The following is an 18,172-nucleotide window of genomic DNA, read 5'->3' as shown; positions in this document are numbered from 1 at the left end:
TCTCAGGCAGGATGTGTTGCCAGGTTCAAGGCCAGACCCTTGGGGCAGAATCCGCCTCCAGCAGGGTCCGCTTAAGGAGCTCACGGCAGCTCCCTGCGCATCTCACCTGCCGGCAGGTGCAGCACCCGGTCGGGAGGACGACAGCTCCTCCCGCTGAGCCCCCCCCTTGTCTGCCTCCTCCCTGTCCCCGTCCCCAGCCTGGCTTCTTCCCCTCCCATCCAATCCACACACCCCCAGCATGGGCTTTCTAGAACAGAGCTGGCCATTGTTTCTCTTCACGAAGGTCTGCCCGATCCCCCAGATGTTGGCACATGAGCCCCCCAGCCGGCCCGCACCTTTCTCTGCCCCTCTGGGCTCCCTGGGCTCGGGCCGTCCCCACGAGGCCGCCTACATCTCCCCGGGGTGCCCAGCCACACTCGCTGTCCTCACGGCTCTCCTCCACACACACCTGCCCCCTGCCCGCACCTCCCCTGGGAGAGTCAGAACTCAGATCAGTCATCATCTGCCACCCCCGGGAAGCCCTCCCAGATGCCCCCGATGGGGCTGGACAACGGCTCTGGCTCCCACAGCTCCTCCGCTCGCCGTGTTCTTTCCGTTCGGCTCTCTCAGACTGTGAGACCCCTGAGGCCAGGGCCCAGCGCAGAGCACGTGGAGTCTCAGCTGGATGTGTGTGTGTGTGTGTTGACTGACTGGCTGACCGACTGACCAGAAGCAGGTGACCACGCAGGCAGCCAGGCGCCCTCTAGCCAGGGCGCAGCCACAGCCTCAGCCCCCTCTCCAGCACCCCAAGTTGCCATGGGCTGGGTCTCCTCATAAACCATCTGGGAAGCCTGGCAGCCAGCCTAGGGGCCTGGGAGCTGATGGTAGCTTCTGGTACCTCAAAGGCCAGGGTGGAAGCCCGAGTCATCCCTGTCATCCCAGCGTCCCTTCTGGACTTTATGAGGGCCCTGCAGCCTCAGAGCCCAGGCAGGGAGGGGCCGGCTTTGACAGCTCCTGCCGTGGGAACATTCTGGACCGCATCCCTGTTGATGCTCACAATAACTCTTTGAAGTACCTGTTGCTGTCCCCATTTTACAGAGGAAACTGAGGCTCAGAAAGGGGTCATGACTCACCCAGGTCAATAATTCAACGACTGACATCTTGGCACATCTGTCTCTGGCACCCAAGCCTCCTCCCTCACACCGCCTCCCCTGACGGTAATAATAGCTGCCCTCCGTTGAGCACTCACTGTGTGCCAGGCCCCGTAACAAACATTGTGCATTCACGGTCTCTTTTATTTTATTTTTTTTAAGATTTTATCTATCTATTCATGAGAGACACAGAGAGGCAGAGACACAGGCAGAGGGAGAAGCAGGCTCCTCAAAGGGAGCCGGATACGGGACTCTGGGATCACGCCCTGAGCCGAGGGCAGACGCTCCACCCCTGAGCCACCCAGGCACCCCTCATGATGTCTTTTAATTTCCCGAACAGCCCAGTGAGGGAGGCGCACAACTATCCCCACTTTATAGTTGGGGGGCCCGGGGCTCAGAGCCCCCCAGGCACAGAGCTGGTCAGGTCTGGGGGTCCCACTGTGCAGGCGGCTTCCTGAGCCCACCAAGGTCGTCTCACTGCGGCTGCCTGGACAGCAGGTGCCTCAGGTCCCGCCTCGGGTGTAGGCGTGAGGACAGGTCTGGGGGCACCTCTGCCGGCCTGACCCCGATGAGCCCTGCGCTTCTGCCTCCCTTAGAGCGAGGGGGTCCCCCCGGGGGGCCGGGAAGGCTGGAGGCCCCGCAGGGGCAGGAGGCCGTCCGGCGTCGCCACGTCATGGGCTGGCCCTCGTCCCCACGCCGTCCTGCAGCTCCCGACTCGCCATGTGTCATGGAGGGTGCCAGGTCCCCGCCGGGCCTCCTCCGCCCGCCCGCCAGCCCGCCCCGCTCGGGCCGCCTGGCCGCAGCCGGTTGCCTTCTGCAAGCCCCTTGCAGCTCCTTGAGGCCGGGGCGGCCCTGGGGCTCCCCGTCCTCCGCCAGTGCGAGGGGAGGGGCCTGCATCCCAGAGCTGGTCCCTGGGCCCGAGGCCTGGCTTGGCCTCCCGAGCGCGGCCCCGTGCCAGGGTCCCCATGACTCAGGCCCCAACGTCACACTCTCGGTGGCCGATTCCCTCGTTCATCCACTGACCCTTCATTCAGTGACCGTCGGTGTCTACACGAGAACACGCACTGCAGCCCGGAGTAGGAAGTGCCACCTCAGGGCCGCGGTTACAGCAGAGGAAGCCCTGTCGGCCGGCCGGGGCCGACTCCAAGGGCCCAGCTGCGGGATGTGGCACTACTTGCGGTCGGGGAGGGAAGCAGGGAGGCACAGATGCGCATGTGTGTTCATATTTGTTTAAAACCTTTCAGGGGCGGGGGGAGGAGGGATCTACACACACACACACACAGGGTGAGAAAACCAGTGGGAAGGGGCCCCAGACATACCAGAAACTGGCACAGTGGTTGCCTCAGGGAGGGGGCGGGAAGGCAGGGGACAGAGGTAGAGGGACACTTATTTCGAGACTATAGGCTTCCATAGAGCCTGAACTGTTCCTCGGGTGCACACGGACCTATTCCAAAATAAGTTAAAGTTGGGGCATCTGTGTGGCTCAGTCGGTTAAGCATCTGACTTGATTTCGGCTCAGGTCATGATCTCAGGGTCATGGGATCAAGATCCACATGGGGCTCCGCGCTCAGCAGGGAGTCTGCTTGAGTTTCTCTCTCTCCCTTTGCCCCTCCCCCCTTCACTGTCTCGTTTTCTCTCTCTCTCTCTCTCTCTCTTTTTTTAAGATTTTATTTATTTATTCATGAGAGACAGGGGGAGAGAGAGAGAGAGAGAGGCAGACACACAGGCAGAGAGAGAAGCAGGCTCCATGCAGGAGCCCGACGTGGGACTCGATCCCGGGTCTCCAGGATCACACCCTAGGCTGCAGGCGGCGCTACACTGCTTCGCCACCGGGGATGCCCTCTCTCTCTCTCTCTCTCAAATCAATAAATCTTTTTTAAAAAATAAAGGTTGGGATGTCTGGGTGGCCCAGTGGTTGAGCATCTGCCCTAGGCCCAGGGCATGATTCCCATGCAGGGATCAAGTCCCATATCAGGGTCCCCGCGGGGAGCCTGCTTCTCCCTCTGCCTGTGTCTCTGCCTCTCTCTCTCTCTCTGTCTCTTACAAATAAATAAAATTTTTAAAAATAATAAATAAATAAATGTCAAAAAAAATAATAACTAGCCCCAAGGGGAGCATGGTATGGGGAAGACAGAGCCAGAGCCTGGTTCTGAGCATCCCTGCTCCAGTCAGTGACCCTCTGAGGCCTCTTCTGCCTCACCTGGGATGAAATCATAAATGGGCTTTGAGGAGGTGAGGAGGGCGCCACTGCCGTACACGCCTCACGGCCACCGCGCCCACTGAGTCACAGCGACTGGCTTACTGTGGATGTCCCGGTCGGGCCTGTTCCCCACACCCAGGTGACACAGCCATGAAGGGACACGCCCTGACCCTGCTGGAAGACAACAACACCGGGGAGGGCTGATGACGCACCTGACCCAGCTGGAGGAGCCAGCATGGGCCGCCGGCAGAGGTGACACCCGCGCCCAGGCCCTGGAGACAAGCAGGCAGGATCCGGGGACAGAGGGGAGGGAGGGCGCTCCGGGCTCGAGGTGGGGGTGGGGGGCAGGCTGGACCCACTGTAGCTGCACCACACAGAGTAGTAGGCGGCGATCGTGAGCACCTGAGTGCACGCCCAGCCCTCGCACCTGCCTGCGGGGGTTCCAGGTGCTCGCAAGCTGGCTGCGCGAGGAGGGCAGGGTGGCATGGGGGTCCGGGTGTGGGCGGGGGACAGACTGCGGGTTGCCTGCGTGACCCCGGGCAGGGCACTTAACCCCTCTGTGCCTCAGTTCCCTTCCCTCTAACCCGGGGAATGCAACAGCGCCGGCCTCCTGGGGACTCCGGAGCGCATGAGCCGGTTCCCGTGCGGTTCGGCGGAGACGGTTCAGCAGCTGTTTGCTGGTCCCATTTCGAGCACATTTCAAATATTTCATAATATATTACTATCACTACACTGTGTGTTCATGTTTCATAGTAAATGTTAATGTTCTATTACACGGAAGCTGAGTGTGCACGCATGTAAGAGATCCACACAAAAGCCTACATGCACCCTCCATACATCTCATGCACACTTATATGCATGTTTGTTACACATACACACGTTTTCAGGCACACGCACGTGCAGACACATGTGTGTCGGTGCACACACACACCCTCCACATGCCCATGCTGCCTCTGCCCTCTCCTCCCAAGCTGAACGTCCACACAGGGCAGTGACAGAGGGTCCACAATGTTTCCTCAGGCTCCAGTCTGCCTTCTCAGACCTGCTGACAAGGGTGGACCCAGACTGATGGACGTCCAGGGACCACATTCGAGAGCTGCTGGGTCATAGGTAGCTGCTGCGGATAGAAAGAAGGCTCCAGGATCATGGGGTGTGTTCTTAGCAGGGGAGCCCCTTGAGGGCCAGCACAGGTGTCCCTGCACCCAGCACAGTGTGGGGTGCTGAGCAGAAGGCCCAGATTGTGGTGAGAACTCTATTGAAAATAGAATTGGCTTTGGGATTGCCCATTTCATCTTCAGCTCCCCTCTGAGCTGTGAGTGTCATGGAGATGGGGCTTGTGTGTGGCTTCTTTGTCCGAAGAACCAGCTTCTGGCAGAGTGGTCATCAGGAGTGTATTAGCTGGGATATATTTAGTTGTGAGTGGCAATGAGAGTAAAAAAGAGAGCCATTTATTTATTTTATGCAGAAAAGTCTGAAGGGAGGGATCCCAGGCTGAGCCACAGTGTCTGGGACCTGAGCTCCTTATATATTTATAACTAGGACCTAGACTCCCTTAGCCACAGCCTCCATTCACAAATGCACCTCATGGTCCAAGATGACTGCTCTAGCTCCGTTCAACACATCTGCATCCCAGCCAGCAGGTAGGAGAAATGAAATGAAGGAGGGACAAAGGACTTAAGCCAGCTTTCTCTCTCTTTTTAAAAGATTTTATTGATTGATTGAGAGTGAGCAAGAGAGAGAGAGAATGAGCAGGGGGAGAAGGAGAAGCAGACTTCTCACTGAGCAGGGAGCCTGATACGGGACTCAGGACCCCGAGAACACATCCTGAGCCGAAGCAGACACTCAATCCCCTGAGCCACCCCGGTGCCACAAGCCAGCTTTCTCTTAAGGAAGCTCCAGCACAATGCTTCCACTTATATTCCTTTGGCCAGAACCTGGTCACATGGCCACGTCTAGCCGCAAAGACGCTGGGAAAGGCTATCTCCTCTCTAGTTGGCCATGCCCCGAGCCAGACGTCAGAGGCTGTATCGCTGTGCTCCGAGGGTGACACGGATACTGGCTCTGCCATTATCAGGATGTGCTAACTCAACTGTCTCAGATGCAGAGCATCTGGGGACCTGTCAGGCTGGAGACGCATCAGCTGTACTCCAAGAAGGAGGGATGATGGGCAGCCTGCGTGGTTCAGTGTTTTTTTTTAAATTAATTTATTTATTTATGATAGTCACACAGAGAGAGAGAGAGAGGCAGAGACACAGGCAGAGGGAGAAGCAGGCTCCATGCATCGGGAGCCCGACGTGGGATTCGATCCCGGTTCTCCAGGATCGCGCCCTGGGCCAAAGGCAGGCGCCAAACCGCTGCGCCACCCAGGGATCCCGGTTCAGTGGTTTAGCACCAACTTCGGGCCAGGACATGACCCCAGGGTCCCTGGATCAAGTCCCACGTCGGGCTCCCTGCATAGAGTCTACTTCTCCCTCTGCCTGTGTCTCTGCCTCTCTCTCTCTCTCTCTCTCTCTCTGTGTGTGTGTGTGTGTGTCTCTCATGAATAAATAAATTAAAATTAAAAAAAAAAAAAAGTAGGGACGCTAATGGTAGCCCGGCCTGTACGGCCTGTGCAGAGGGGCTGGCCGGAAATCCTGCCACCCAGTGCTCAGAGGAAGAGCGAGAAGGACCAGGTAATGGTTAAAGGCATGCTCTTTAGAATCCAGTATATTTTGGTTCTGACTTCAGCACCTTCCGCCTGTGTGACCTTGGCCGGGTCCCTTACCTTCTCTGAGCCTCCGCTACCTCATCTATAAAATGGGAAGAGTCCTCCCTGCTTCAAAAGAAGGTCATGAAGATGCAATGATGTCGTGAACGCAAGGTTCTTAGCACAGAACCAGGCCCCGAGAAGACCCTCAGAAAACTACCCTTGAGGGGAGTGGGATGGCGCTCCCTGATCCGGCAAGTCTTGGGGAATTGAGGTGGGGCTCAGCCACGAAGGGACCCGGAGTTCTCTGAGTATGGCAAAAAAAAAAAAAAACACAACTTTTTTGCCATTTTTATTACAACCCCTCTAAATTTAAAAGACTTATTTACTATATAAGGGAGCTACGTGAATGTTTGAAAGTGAGGATGAGCAAAGGAGCTAAAAGAAAAAAGAATCATCAATAAACGCATCACCCAGGGGTTCCTGGGTGGCTGAGTGGGTTGAGCATCTGCCTTCGGCTCAGGTCGTGATCCCGGGGTCCTGGGTGCTAGCCTCACATTGGGCTCCCTGCTCAGTGAGGAGCCTGCTTCTCCCTCTCCCTCTGCCCCTCCTCACCACCCCCTCCCACTCAGTTTCTCTCTCAAATAAATAAAATCTTAAAAAAAATAATAATGCAGTGGTGGACATCCTGGTACACAAACATTCATGAAAATTTCTAGTTGTTTCCTTAGGCGAAGCTCTTGTACGTGGGCCTCTTCCATGTTTTAAAAGTTTTGGTCTCTCTAACAGACTACATTCAGAAATAAGAAATCCCTACATTTAAAAAAATTTAAGCAAAACCATATGGAACTGCCCATCACATGGGCCCAGAGAGGGTTAGAGAGCTACTTTGGGCCACACAGCAGATCTGGGTGCTTTGCTCACCCAAATTGCCTTTCACAGTGTTTGAACCCCCTCAGTGCCCATGGGAAATGAACCCTATGCCTTTCCAAAGAAGCACCAGTTACCCAGACCTTACGCCCACTCCTCCCTGGAAGCAGTGCTTTGCTTTCTACCCCAGTCAGCACCTACGTATGTTTTGAACACCTGCAGGAGGTGGTGCCAGTTGCCTCTGGGCCTCGGTGGGCACGGCCCTTGCCAGCTAGCAGCCAGGCCCGGTGTGTGGGCCTCCTTGCCATCCTTGCCTTCCCGGCCTCGGCTCCAGGACTCTTTGGCCACTGGTGATGGTCAGGGCACCGGTTCGTGTATCTGAGTGTGGTGCACGGAGTAGAAGAATAGTGTTTTCCTATCTGCCTAACCACTTTCTGGCTGTCAGAGATCATGATTCTAATATTTTACATTTTAGAATTCTTTTTTTCTAAAGGGGAGAGGGGCGCCTCTGTGGCTCAGTTGGTTAAGTGTCAGACTCTTTTTTTTTTTTTTAAAGATTTTATTTATTTATTCATGAAAGACACACACAGAGAGAGGCAGAGACACAGGCAGAGGGAGAAGCAGGCTCCGTGCAGGGAACCAGACATGGGACTCGATCCCTGGACCCCAGGATTACGCTCTGAGCCAGAGGCAGACGTTCAACCGCTGAGTCACCCAGGCGTCCCTCTTTTTTTTTTTTTTTTAAGGTTTTATTTATTAATTCATGAAAGATACAGAGAGAGAGAGGGGCAGAGACACAGAGGGAGAAGCAGGCTCCCTGCAGGGAGCCCAATGTGGGACTCGATCCCTGGACCCAGGATCACGACCTGAGCCGAAGGCAGATGCTCAACCGCTGAGCTACCCAGGTGTCCCACATTTTAGAATTCAAATATCAAGTTAAAAATCTAATATAGGGGATCCTTGGGTAGCTCAGCGGTTTAGCGCCTGCCTTTGGCCCAGGCCACGATCCTGGAGTCCTGAGATCGAGTCCCGCATTGGGCTCCCGGCATGGAGCCTGCTTCTCCTTCCTCCTGTGTCTCTGCCTCCCTCTCTCTGTGTCTATCATGAATAAATAAATAAACAAATAAATCTTTAAAAAAAAATCTAATATAAGTGAGTACAGAGTTCTCAGCTTCCATAATTTGATTATTCAGCACTCTTGGATTCTAGGAATCTTTGTCTTTCATTCCCAAAAGCTGGGGCTAAGGAAGGCCTGGGCTCCTTCCCACGGGCCTCCTGGAAGTGGGCTGCCTGGAGGACCCTGATGCGGTGGGAGACAGCATTTAGGCCTCTCAGACAAAAGGGACCTGACCTGGGTATTTTGCCATCTTTTCCTGGAACCTCTGGTCTGGTTGTGTGTGTGTGGCTTTCAGATGCCCTGGGCACCCCCACCCCCCACCCAGGGACCCCTCCTTATGTCCTCCTCCAGGCAGGCTCTTGCTCACGTGAGGGGCCCCAAGGTCAACCTTGGCTGACCACTTTGATAGTAGAGCACGTGCCCTGAGGTTAGGAAAACAGCTGGTGCTGATGTTGCCTGTTACTGTTTGAAAACACACACACACACACACACACACACACACACACACACACACGGCCCCTCCCTGGGCCTCGGGCTTCATCGGCTGGGTCCGGGCCCTGAGTGACAGAAGCAGGGCCTCAGGCTTAGGACAGGGTGCTCCGCGGCCTCTTCAGGGAGGCCTCCACCTCCAGAGCCTTCCGTGACCTCCCTGGAAGGAGGACAGTCGGGCAAGTCCAGGGAGGAAATGGTCCCAGAGCAGGGCTGAGGGGTACTCAGGCAAGACCGCAGGCAGAGCTGGGACTGAGACGTGTTGTCCTCCATGCAAGCCAGGTGTGAGTGCCGATCGGGGCCAGGGCTGGGGCTTGGCCTCATCCTGAGCCTGATGTGAGACGAGGAGTGGTTAGAAAGGACTGGCCTAAGGATCTGGAATGGGGCCCGGGGCGGGGGAGGTGACCCTGGCACGAGTCCCCAGAGAGGCCAGCAACGGGTCTCCAGCCCGGAGATGCTAAGCCCTATATCGGGCTCCCTGCTCAGTGAGGAGACTGCTTTTCCCTCTCCCCCAGCTTGTGCTTGCCCTTGTGCACTCTCTCTGTCAAATAAATGAATCAAATCTTTTTAAAACATTTTTATTTATTCATGAGAGACACAGGGAGGCAGAGACATAGGCAGAAGGAGAAGCAGGCTCCCTGCAAGGAAGCTGATGCCGGACTCGATCCCAGGACCCCAGGCTCACGCCCTGAGCTGAAGGCAGATGCTCAACCACTGAGTCACCCAGATGCCCCAATAAATAAAATCTTAAAAAAAAAAAAAAAAAAAAAAAGCAAGCTCTAAGCAAGGATCACGTGTTGTATTTAGTTGGCAGATTTCTTTGTCTCTTCAGTCTGGAACATGCCTCCTGCCTTTTGCAGTCTTTCGTGACTTAATGACATTTTTGGAAGGTCCAGGCCTTTTTTTTTTTTATTTATTTATGATAGTCACACAGAGAGAGAGAGAGAGAGAGAGAGGCAGAGACATAGGCAGAGGGAGAAGCAGGCTCCATGCACCGGGAGCCCGACGTGGGATTCGATCCCGGGTCTCCAGGATCGCGCCCCGGGCCAAAGGCAGGCACCAAACCGCTGCGCCACCCAGGGATCCCAGGTCCAGGCCTTTTATCTTGGAATATGTCTCTCAGTTTGGGTTTGTCTAGTTCTTTGCTCATGATTAAATCCAGGCTGACTTTGAACAGTGTAAGGTCCCCAATTCCTAGTGGGACGTTGTTATCCAGACCTAGTGACTTAATGTCCATGCCTGTGGCCTGGGGCAGGGGGACCCGCCCCACTCTGGCACTGTCATCATTTCTAAAAGTCTTAGTCAGGGATCCCTGGGTGGCGCAGCGGTTTGGCGCCTGCCTTTGGCCCAGGGCGCGATCCTGGAGACCCGGATCGAATCCCACATCGGGCTCCCGGTGCATGGAGCCTGTTCTCCCTCTGCCTATGTCTCTGCCTCTCTGTCTCTGTCTCTGTGACTATCATAAATAAGTAAAAAAATAAATAAATAAAAAAAAATAAAAATAAAAGTCTTAGTCAATCTGAAAAATGACAACAGTAACATTATTGCTGTTATTTAAGGTGCGTATCTGCTTACATATGGGGTCGAGGAGATGCTGGTACTTACTTGTCTATAAATGATCCGTTTATGTCCTTTATCCCACCAGGGTGTTAATTATTTTCCTCTTAAGGATTTGCAAGTACTATTCTTTATGTTACAGATATTTACTATTCATCATATTTCCTCTGGAGGGTTTTTTCTATATGCTTTGTTGTCTTTTCATCATATGTATGTTTTTGGACATTATGAAGGTTCTTTTCTCAGTAACAAAATATGTGCTTATTGTTTACCAAATTAAAACAATACGGAACTATCTTAAATTAAAAGTCAAACAAAATAGGGGCACCTGGGTGGTTCAGTGTCTGCTTTTGGCTCAGGTCCTGATCCCAGGGTCCTGGGATTGAGTCCCGCATCAGGCTCCCCGCAGGGAGCCTGCTTCTCCCTCTGCCGGTGTCTCTACCTCTCTCTGTGTCTCTATGTCTCTCATGAATAAATAAAATCTTAAAAAAAAAAAAAAAAAGTTTAACAAAATAGAACTGTATAAAGTAAAAAATAAGAGCCACCATGCCCCAGGTCCCCTGGTCAGAGGAAACAGTCAGTATATAATGTGGAGGGAGAGCGCACACATCCATTGCCCACTTGCCCAGCTCGGAGAATCCCCCTGGTCCCAGTGTGGTGAGGTTATTTTTTTAGCCAATCTCTCATGCATCAGCATGCATTTATTGGTAAGAAGCCCAGTGTCTCCCTCTTGAGGTTTCTTCCAGAATAGTCTGAGAATCCCAGGGGATCATTCAGTCCAGAGGAGGCCAGTCTTACTTCCACAAGGCTCAGTCCTGCCCGTGGCTCCCAGGGTTACAGCCCTCCCGTTCATACCAGGAGCTCTGGCCTTGCTCCCTGAAGTGGGAACGATGCCAGAATGGGTGGGTCCCGCATGGCCTCTGACCCAAGCCACACAGGGCGTCTCCCCACCCCCACCTGTGAGGCCTTGTGAAATACCCAGCCTCTGGCCCTGGCCTTGGGTCACCTGTCTATACGCTTTGCCCACAAAGCGAATTCCCTCTTTTGAGGCAGAGGTGTCCTCTTTGCCAGCTGCCCTTGGCCAGGACTGTCCCAATTCAGATGGCAGCTGATCTGACCCACTGACCTGCTCAAAGGAGAGCCTGGGGCTGCCCCACACCAGCTACAAATTTGCCTATTCATTCCCAGATTAAGGAGGGTCAGCTTTGACAGTTAAGAGCACGGGGCCAGACACCCTTTAGGCAAGTTCCTTCCCCATCTGTCAAAGGAAGTTAGAACAACGGCAGAAGATCAATGCACCAGGACCTATGGATAGAGCACTTAGCAGTGCCCGGCACATAGAAACTGCTCAATAAATGCAAACAATTATTTTATTCCCTAATACATACGGGAACTCTCCGATTTCCTTAGTTTATAAACATGAGATCCCACACACACATTTCTCTTAGCTTGCTTTTCTCAAGTATCCACTTCCCATGTCTACACCTGTAGCTTCTGCTCCCGAATATGAGGCGAATAGCCCTCCAAAGGATGGCGTCCACCAAGCAGATTAAACCATTTCTGTGAGGTCAAAACCTTAGTCTTTTCCTTGGTGATGTTGCCTGTCGCATTAAATCTTAGGAAGTTAAAGTGTAACTGTGAAGCTGTCACTTGCATTTTTTTTTTTTTTAAGTAGACTCCATGCCCACTGTGGGGCTTGAACTCACAATCCAGAGATCAAGAGTCGCAGGCTCTTGGGCGCCTGGGTGACTCAGTTGGTTGAGTGTCTGACTCTTGGTTTGGTTTCAGGTCATGATCTCAGGATCATGACATTAAGTCCCCATGTCAGGCTCCATGCTCGGTGGGAAGCCTGCTTAAGATTCTCTCCCTCTCCCCACTGGTGAAGAAAGAAAAGAAAGAAGAAAAGAAAAGAAAAGAAAAGAAAAGAAAAGAAAAGAGAAGAAAAGAAAAGAAAAAGAGAAGAGAAGAGAGAGAAGAGAAGAGAAGAGAAGAGAAGAGAAGAGAAGAGAAGAGAAAAGAAAGGAAAAGGAAAAGGAAAAAAGAAAAGAGTCGTATGCTCTACTGACCGAGCCAGAGCCAGCTAAGCATCCTGTCACTTGCATTCTTATTCCTTTGTCCTGGGGAGTAGTTGTCTGTCTCTCCAACATTTGGTTCTCAGTCCGTGTGGGACTGTGATTGTTTTCATGTCTTGGGAGAAGCAGGTGAGAGATCAGCTTCCACAGCATGAGGAGGGATGAGGAGAGCTGTCAGAGCAGGGAAGGGGAAGCCCGGCCAAGCAAGGGTCCTGGGGTCAGAATCCCCAGCCGCCACATCTCCAGACCCACTTCTGCCCTTGCTTTTCTGCTCCAGGAACCTGGGAGTTTCTCTGGTTCCTCCCTCACCCCCAACAACAAACCCTTTAGCAAACCCTGTGGACTCGTTCCTCTAAATATTTCTCACACACTTGTCCCTTCTTTCCACTTCCATGGCCGCCTCTTTGAAGGTTCAGTGCCCGCACAGTGGAGATGGCCCCCAGGGCCTGGCCACCCTCATTCTGTCCTTCCCCAATCCACCGTCCATACTGCTGCCCATGGGAGGCAGCTGGCACGACCCGGGAAAGCTGGAGCTACTCATATTGCAGCTCCTTCCTGTTTGCCCCAGGACTCTTGCTGTAGAAAAGTCACAGCAGTGTTGTCTGGAAAGCAAGAAACAAGAAACTAGAAACAACCCAACCAGGCAGCCAATACAGTAGTGTGAGTTCAGCTAATTGTCCCAAACTTGGTGGCTTCAAGTGACACAGCTTATTACCTAACAGCTCCGGAGGTCAGAGGTCCAGAATGGGTGTCACCAGGCTTAAAGCCAAGGTGTCAGCACGTGTCTGTTCCTTGGAGACTCTACAGGGAGGATCTGGGGTTTGCCTCTTCCAGCTTCTGGGGGTCTCCTAGAACCAAACACCCCCAAACACCCAAACAGGGGCAGCTCGGGGGAGGGGGTGTCCCATGGCTCACAGACACCCTGTGTTCTGTAGGATTGAACATTTTGAAGGTGGGACACGTGTGGGAAGCAGACAGGCCAGAGTTCCTACCTGAACTCCCCCCTTTACTAATCACTGATAATGCCCATCGTAGAGGTTTTCTGGGAGAATTAAATGTGAGAGCAGGGCAGCCCGGGTGGCTCAGCGGTTTGGCGCCACCTTCAGCCCAGGCCCTGGTCCTGGAGACCCCGATGGAGTCCCATGTCCGGCTCCCTGCATGGGGCCTGCTTCTCCCTCTGCCTGTGTCTCTGCCTCTCTCTCTCTCTCTCTGTGTCTCTCATGAATAAATAAATAAAATCTAAATAGATAGATAGATAGATAGATAGATAGATAGATAGATAGATGTATGTGAGAACAGATGTACGCGCCTAGTGTTCAATTGATGTTCATTTCTGGAAAAGAGAAAAGGAGGGAGGGAGGGAGAAAGGAAGGAAGGAAAATATTGTTCCAAACACAGAGGCTTGTGAACTCTTTCTATCTTAAAAGCCAGCAACGGCTGGCCAAGTCTCTTTCATGGTGCCATCTCTCTCATTCTGACTCTTCACCTCCCTCTTCTCCCACTTAAGGACCCCTGTGATGGGGCACCTGGGTGGTCCAGTCGGTTAAGTGTCTGCCTTTGCCTCAGGTCATGATCCCGGGATCCTGGGATCAAGCCCTTTATCAGGCTCCCTGCTCAGTGGGGCATCTGCTTCTCCCTCTCCCCTGCTGATGCATGCTCTCGCTCACTCTCTAATAAATAAATAACATCTTAAAATTAAAAAAAAAGAACCCCTGTGATGACACTAGACCACCGGGATAATCCAGGTTAATTTGCATCTTAGGATCAGCAACCTTAACTCCATCTGCAGCCTTACTTCCTCCTTGGTCCATAACCAAACACACCCAAAGGTTCCAGGGATTAGGGCACAGAGATCTTCGGGAACATTCTATCACAAGGAGAACAGAGATCAACTGTGGCTTTTTCCTCTAGTGGAACAGACCACAGTCTGGGATGGATTTTAAAATGGTTTAAGCTCAAAATGCTGCAGTGGCTTCTTGGTGGACTCAGAACCGAATCCAGGCCCCAAACCCCCCGTGCTCCAGGCAGCTCACCTCTCCGCTGGCGGCTCACTCCACACTCCCCAGCACGGTCTCTAGCCAGCTACGCAGCCTTCCGTGGTGTGAACGTGCCCGTCACAGCCTTTCACAGCCCGTGTTGCTCTCCTGCCTGAAGCCTGACACAACCCCAACTTGCAGTGTTGTCAGCGCCCTGGGCTCTGAGCCTCAAGAGGCTGAGCGCAGGGTCTGTCCTAGCACTGCCTGGCCTCCTCCATGTCTGAAGGGCTTTCACTTGTACTGGCTGAGTCGAGGCTCACACTCAGGTAGACACAAAAGGGAAAACGAGGTCTCCAGAAGAAAAGAAAGCAAGGCCTTGGGGGGAAGAAGGGGCCAGCAGACGGTGGTCCCTTCACTCAGGACTGGCCGCTACACCCCAGAGGGCTGGGTGTTCTCCTGTCAACAAGGTTCTGGGGTAACCCTTTGCCTGGGGACCTGGGGACCTGCCAGAAATAAGAGATGCTCCTCACCCCCACCTGGGCTAGAGGTCGCTTAGACTCCTTAAATTTTTTTTTAATATTTTGTTTATTTATTCATGAGAGACACACACAGAGAGAGACAGAGACAGAGACAGAGACACTGTAAAAACCAGTGGGTTTTTACAAATGTCCCCTCCTTCCCTACGAGTCACACTGCTGTGAGATGACCGGGTAGCACCACCCTGCCTCTAGCTCTCTGTCCACGTGAGATTTCTTGGAACACAGAACAGCCCTGACGAGAGCTGGGCTGCAGGGCAGATGTGGATGGATGGGGGATGCGTGAGGTAACGGTGTGTGAGGACTAATGGCTCCCGAAGATACCCAAGGCCTGATCCCCACAAATTGGACATGTTATGCTGCATGCCTATGACGGATGAGCCTGCATCATCCAGGTGGTCCAGTGTCATCACTGAGGTCCTTACATGGGAGAAGAGGGAGAGGGAAGAGTCTGAACCAGAGAGATGATGTCATGAAAGTGACTTGACCTGACTTTCAAGATAGAAAGAACCCATGAAGGGCACCTGGGTGGCTCAGTGGTTGAGCATCTGCCTTTGGCTCAGGTCGTGATCCCGGGGTCCTGGGATCGAGTCCCGCACTGGGCTCCCCACAGGGAGCTGTTCTCCCTCTGCCTATGTCTCTGCGGGGCTCATGAACAAATACAAGAAAGAAAAGAAAGAAAGAAAAGAAAGGAAGGAAGGAAGGAAGGAAGGGAGGAAGGAAGGGAGGAAGGAAGGGAGGAAGGAAGGGAGCCCACGAGCCAAAGAATGTGAGCAGCCTTTAAAAGCTGAAAAAGAAAAAAATAAATAAATAAAATAAATAGATAGATAAATAAAAGCCGAAAAAGACAAAAAAACGGATTCTCCCCTCCAGCCTCCAGGAGGAACACACATCTGCTGACTCCTTTGTGTTGTTTTAAACCACCACCTTTGGGACAATTTGCTACAGGAGCAGCAGGAGTTTATACCCTGGGTAATTTATTCTTTTCTTCTCTCTCCTCGGGGTACAAGTGAGAGAGCCAGGGATAACTCTGACCTCATCCGGGGCACTGCTGGGCAAAATATTCTCTACTCTTCGAAGCAGCATACATACACCCATATTCATAGCAGCATTATTCACAATAGTCAAAAGGTGGAAGCAGCCCAAGAGTTCATCAGTGGATGAATGGATAAACAAAATGTGATACATACATACAATGGAATATTGTCCCGCCATCAATAATGATTATTATTCAAAGGAAGAAAATTCCGATACATGCTACAACATGGATAAACCTTGAGGACATGGCGCTGGGGGAGGTCAGTCATGGAAAACAAATGCTGTATGATCCACTCATGTGTGGTACCTGAAAGAGTCAAGTTCATGGACACAGTGTGTAAAATGGTGGTGGCCGGGGGCTGGGGGAGTGGGGACAGGTTGCTGCTCAGTGGGGACAGGGCTTTGATTTCGCAAGATGAAAAGACCTCTGGAGGTCAGTTGCACAACAGTGTGAACATACTTAACGCTATCATACACTTAAAAATGATTAAGATGGAAGTTTCATGTTGGGTGTCTTTTACCACAATTAAAAAAATAAAAGCAAGAGAAATGTGGAAAGAAGTGAGCATCACCTTAAATGAAGAAGGATTTCTCACCAGGAAGAAAAATCTACAGGTGTTTCTTTCCCTGTGTGGTATGCATCATCTGTTTATTTTTTTAAAGATTTTATTTATTTATTCATGAGAGGCACAGAGACATAGGCAGAGGGAGAAGCAAACTCCCCGCTGAGCAGGAAGCCCAATGCAGGACTCGATCCCAGGACCTTGGGATCACACCCTGAGCCAAAGGCAGATGCTCAACCACTGAGCCACCCACGCGTCCCAGGTAATCTGTTTAAAAGGAAGGGACACACCATTCATTCGGTGGAATTAAGTAAGGGCTCCTTGACTTAAGGACAATGGTGATAATCTGTTCATTTGGTGAACTTGCAAGAGCAGAAAGGATGGCCACAGGTGATGTGACGGGGCCCCTGTCCCCTGAGCCATCAGCCTGGCCCGAGGACCCCATCCACTGCTCATTTCCTTCTGCGTGTGCTCTTTAAAACGAAGCAGCTGAGCAAAGCCGTAGGCACTTGATGTCAGATGTGCCTCAGTTTGAAATCCGGCTCTGCCACACACTGGCTGTGTGACCTTGGGCATGCTACTTCCTCTCTGCCTCTGTTTTCCCATCTGTGAAGTCAGGGGTAATGATAGTCCACTCCTCAGTAGTGCTGGAAGGACTTAATGAGTCTTAAGTTAGGCCAGTGCTTGGCACACACTACCACATGCTACGTGCTGGCCATCCCAGGGGCAGGATGCATCTGAGCTCATACTGTGGCACTTAACATCCTCTAAGGAAATCCCTATATTCAGTTTGGGGACGGACAGGACAAGTGAGGTAGGATCTCCCACCCTCATGGCACTCTGGACCTCCCAGATTTTCTCTGACTATATCACATTTTCTCCACCTTGGCACTATGGACATTTGGGGCTGGACAGTGTGTTGGGGGTGGGGGCGGGTGGCACTGTGCTGTGCCTTGTTGGATGCTAAAGCAGCATCCCTGGCCTCTTTCCACTAGCTCCCAGAGGCAACCCCCCACTGTGACAATCAAAAATGTGTCCAGGTATTGCCAGATGTCCTTGGGGACACAAAACCGCCTCCCTTTGAGAACCACTGAGCTACATGGCAAGACAGAAGGCTCTGGAGACAGTGCTTAGAGCAGGGGAGGCTGGGAAGTCAGCATAGCCTCATGGAGAACACACTCCAGGGGCTGAGCCTAGAGCCTGGCTAAGATTTCCAGAGGACGGGGTCCCCAGTATTTGTGGCTGGCTCCTCTTCCGCCACCTGATGCCAACATGCTGGGATCTCAGGGACCATGGACCTCTCGCTCCACACTTCCCTTGGGAATGGCAGCACTTTGCTGCAAACCCTTCCAATTCCCGGTCTCCAGCCCCAATCTCTCTCCTGAGTCCCTGACTCTTCATCCAGCTGCCTCCAGACACCTCTACCTGGAGCCCTCCAGGCTCTGCAAGCCCTATGTGGCCAGAGTTGCCCTCTCCCCTACTGACAGCCCATTCACACCTTCAGCTTGCTCAACCTCATCCTTCTGAGACTCATTGGTTTGACCTCTTAAATGAAATCCAGCACCTCCTCTCCATGCCCACAGCTGGTGACGCTGCCCCACACCTGATGGCACACTCGCCTTCAGGCCTACCATCACGCTGCAGCCCACGTATCTTCTAAAATGTCCACCTTGGGGGCACCTGGCTGGCTCAGCGGTAGAGCTCACAACTCTTGATCTCAGAGTCATGAGTTCAAGCCCCACACTGGGCGCAGAGCTTGGTAACTTACTTACATGTACATACATACATATATACACATATATACATACATAAATGCCAGCCTGATCGTGTCACGCACACTCCTTTCCTTGCACAAAAACATTCCATGCCCTCTCTGCCCAGCCTGGATCCTAGTCCTGCTGGATCTTGGCTTGAGCCACTTGGTCACTTCCCTTCTGC

This window comes from Canis lupus, chromosome 11 (assembly GCF_048164855.1).
Source record: "Canis lupus baileyi chromosome 11, mCanLup2.hap1, whole genome shotgun sequence".
Taxonomy (NCBI): domain Eukaryota; kingdom Metazoa; phylum Chordata; class Mammalia; order Carnivora; family Canidae; genus Canis; species Canis lupus.
Note: the sequence above shows the minus strand (reverse complement) of the source record.